At 43.7% G+C, this 4,013-nt stretch overlaps 1 pseudogene; it reads right to left on the bottom strand.

Moving 5' to 3' along the window:
* Positions 1 to 2,120: 2,120 nt before the first annotated feature.
* On the bottom strand, positions 2,121 to 2,393 carry LOC116567346 (annotated as a pseudogene).
* Positions 2,394 to 4,013: the final 1,620 nt, after the last annotated feature.

Here is a 4,013-nt window from a genome sequence, read left to right as displayed (position 1 = left end):
GGGCCTACTGATATCATTTGTCTCCCACTATTTCTTCTTGCATATGGGAATTTCTCTTTAGCTTTCATGTACCGATGTCACCATTGGATGATGGATAACAGGAAGAAATGGTTCATCTGTTTATCTCATAGTTTACTGAATCAGTAAGAGCCCTAAGAAGACATGGTAGAGAGAATTTCATATCACCCATAAACTTGAGATTTTGACTCTAGATTTTGTTTATTTTCCCCCCTCCTTGGGGGGTTAAGTTCTGCTTATGAGACACAAGGATTAAATGGATATTTTGAGGATCAGAAGCATAGCCTGTGGCAGAGCTTGAAGGGTCGACCAGAGCCATTTTTTTTCTGCACATGGATATACTACCCTTTTTTTGTAGTATATCTCTTTGTGGGATATACAGGACAATGTGACCAAGCCCCACCTAAGTCCTTCTTATGCACAGAATGGATGTACATCATCACTGATTCCAGGTGTCTCCCCATACAAGGTGATTTCTATGCTCTTGTACCTGAATTAAGAGAAGGGCAAGGCACTCAATGATGATGAGGCCACGTGTGGGAGGAACCTGGCTCCCTTTATGACTAAATGGAGCAAAGACTTGGCCAACCCATACTGAATTTGGACATATGTAAGAAATAACTTCTACTGGGCTGAGACGCAACAACTGGGGGAGGGAGGATGTTTGTTATAGCAGTTAGTCTATGCTGACAAATAAACATAGCATGATATAAACACATTTTTCTGTTTGTTTGGTTAGTTGGTTCCGGTACTAGGAAGCAGTATTTACTTGAATATGGCAGTAGACTTTATCTACCAATTAAACAAGAAGACTTTTAGGATCATAAGACTTTTAGGGTGAATATTTTCAAATAGATGCTATAATCTTAAAGATGTAATCAGGTAAAAACATTATGATCAAAAATAGCAAAACTGCTTGAGTTCTACCAAATGCTCATGGTTTGTTTATTATTTCTTAGGAAAATGTGTCTCTTTTCATACTGCTGCAGGAAAATTTGCTTTTTCTTTCAATAACATAAAAAAGAAACATACTTTTAAAAAATGAATATATACACATATATAAAAATATACAGTTGACATTTCTATACTCTAAGAAGATGAGATGTTGGGCTTCATAGTCCTCACTCTTCATGACTCCTATCATATCGTGTGTGATGTGAACATCTTCCACTTGGGAGATATAGAGGATGAGCTCTTCTGTTACTCTGGGAGACTTTCTCACTACCATGCATGAGTATGTCAATTTGTTTGTGTGACTAGTGAAGCAGGAAATGAAGTACACCTCTCTAGAAGACTGGAAATGCCCAAAGAAAGCACCATGAATCTCCATCATCTTTCCGGAACAGAGTGGGCACTCAGTGAATGGAAGAGGATTGGTTGAGATAACCAAGTGGAGGCTCCAAGTCTTTGGATATATTTGAGAATTTGAATTATGGTTATCAGTAAATGAGAGGCATAGTCATATATAGAGAAACAACATCCTTTGAAATGATCGGGAATTAGCTGGATAAGTCAGCAATCTGGAAGCTAGATTTGGGGGCAGAAAATCAGAGTCAGCTTGGACAGGTACTAAACAAGATCCTAATGTGACTCACTGAGATGAAGAGGAGCCCTGCTCCAATCCTAGAGGTCCAAAGCATCAAATTCTTGGTGGCTCTGCACAACCTCCAATTGCCTGCCCAAGAAGGATTCATGGGGCAAACCACACCCTCCTCCACAAACAATCAGGACCAAATGCCTCTGAGTGAGGCCTGTATATAGGTCCTACTAACCTGTATATAGGTCCTACTTCACAAAGGAAAGGAAGGCATTGGGTCAGACCACTGTACATAATTAGGAATGAAATTGAAAATGCATTTAATGGGGGAAGAACAGAGCTGATCCTCTTGTTATCACCTCCCTGTACTTTTTCAGATGAATCCTGAACAGTTGGAACTGAGGCTCTAAGGCACCAAGACCTTATCAGGTACAGCCTAAATCAGAGGCTCAGGGGCTTAGAGTGTTGGGAAGAAAAACTTCATAGCACATGTTTTTAGGTGCAAGTGAGAAGGGGTTATGACTCAGGGTGACATCATGCTAGCTGCAAAAGCAGAGGAGGAGGTTCAGCATCTGGCTATTGGCTCTCCAAGGGCTTGCTTGGCTATGGACCCCATTACTTCCACTTGGTCTTCTGCTTGAGCTGGTGCTGCAGTGACTGTTGAGGGACATGGGTCAGGAAACTTGGGGTTACAGGGCTCAGGAACTTTGGGGTGGCATGGTTCCTTGCTTTTGGGGACACCTGGTTCCTGCAGTGGAGGTTGGCAAAACTGTTTCACCTGCTGCTGCTGAAGCTATGGAGGAGGTGTGCAGGGTTGCTTCTGCTGATGGGAACTCATACTTCACATGAGGCTGGACCAACAGAAGACTTAAACAGGAGCTAGCTAGAGTAGAAGCCATGTTCAATGCCACTTCAGTTCTCTTAGGAAACAAATGTTTTCCTTCCTCCCTTTCTACCACAATGGACACATCAGTGATTTTTGAGCTTTTGAGAAGGAGGAATGTAAAGGTGATTTGGTTTGTCCCACTTGAGTAGAGCCTGTATCTTCCTGGCACATCTTAAAACCCAATTAACAACAGAACAGAATAGCAGGTTCCTGGCAAGAATATGAAATCTCAAGATTGGAGCATATAGAAATGTGATATTGTTTAAAAGAAAAATTAGGGGTGCCTGGGTGGCTCAGAGGGTTAAGCCTCTGCCTTCAGCTCAGGTCATGATCCTGGGGTCCTGGGATCGAGCCCTACATCAGGCTTTCTGCTCAGTGGGGAGCCTGCTTCTCCCTCTCTCTCTGCCTGCCTCTCTGCCTGCTTGTGATCTCTCTCTGTCAAATAAATAAATAAAATATTTTAAAAAAATAGAAGTAAAATTAATAACAGCAACAACCCTGTAACTTCAGCCCACCCACATATTTCCAATAAATAGAATGTCTTGTCATCTGTAAGATAACTACTGACTTCTCTAGAACCTACACCATCTTGCCCCTGGCTTTGCTCCCACTTTCCCTGGCCTCCAATGCTTTCCTCATTCCTGCTTGTTCAAATACTGCTCAGCCACCATGGATCAAAGATGGCCTCATATGATACTGGTGGGAAGTTTTTCTAGAGATTTATTCCAGAAATCATCTGTCTCCCAAATTGCCACAGTACTTCACTCACCTTTCTCACCTCCTGCTGATGACTTTGAATGCCAATTTTAGCTCTTCATGACCATGTCTTCTTTTTTTCCTGAATAAATTATAGTTTCATGAAGTGTGTTCCCTATTGTCTAAATTTTTTTGTAGTAAGTGAGCTGCCCAACATAGTAAATTTTCACAAAATGACTTGTTGGAAGAATAAAATTCTCTGTATTGAAATTATGAATTAAGAATGATAGCATTAGGGGGGAGGAGTCAAGATGGCGGAGAAGTAGCAGGCTGAGACTGCTTCAGCTAGCCGGAGATCAGCTAGATAGCTTATCTAAAGATTGCAAACACCTGAAAATCCATCGGCAGATCGAAGAGAAGAAGAACAGCAATTCTGGAAACAGAAAAACAACCACTTTCTGAAAGGTAGGACCGGAGGAGAAGTGAATCCAAAGCGACAGGAAGATAGACCCCGGGGGGAGGGGCCGGCTCCCGGCAAGCGGCAGAGCAACGGCGCACAAAATCAGGACTTTTAAAAGTCTGTTCCGCTGAGGGACATCGCTCCAGAGGCTAAACCGGGGCGAAGCCCACGCGGGGTCAGCGTGGCCTCAGGTCCCGCAGGGTCACAGAAGGATCAGGGGTGTCTGAGTGTCGCAGACATTGCGGGTATTGGAACGGGAAAGCCGGCTACAGAGACAGAGCCGACAGTAAGCTCACAGCTCGGTGTTACGTTGAACTGGTCGCAGGCTCGGTGAGCTCGGAGCGCGGCCGGAGGTCAGGCAGACGGGAGTAACTGGGCGCTGTTCTCTGAGGGCACACTGAGGAGTGCGGCCCTGG

This window comes from Mustela erminea, chromosome 10 (genome assembly GCF_009829155.1).
Source record: "Mustela erminea isolate mMusErm1 chromosome 10, mMusErm1.Pri, whole genome shotgun sequence".
Taxonomy (NCBI): Eukaryota; Metazoa; Chordata; class Mammalia; order Carnivora; family Mustelidae; genus Mustela; species Mustela erminea.
Note: the sequence above shows the minus strand (reverse complement) of the source record. Positions and strands in the feature narration are given on the sequence as shown.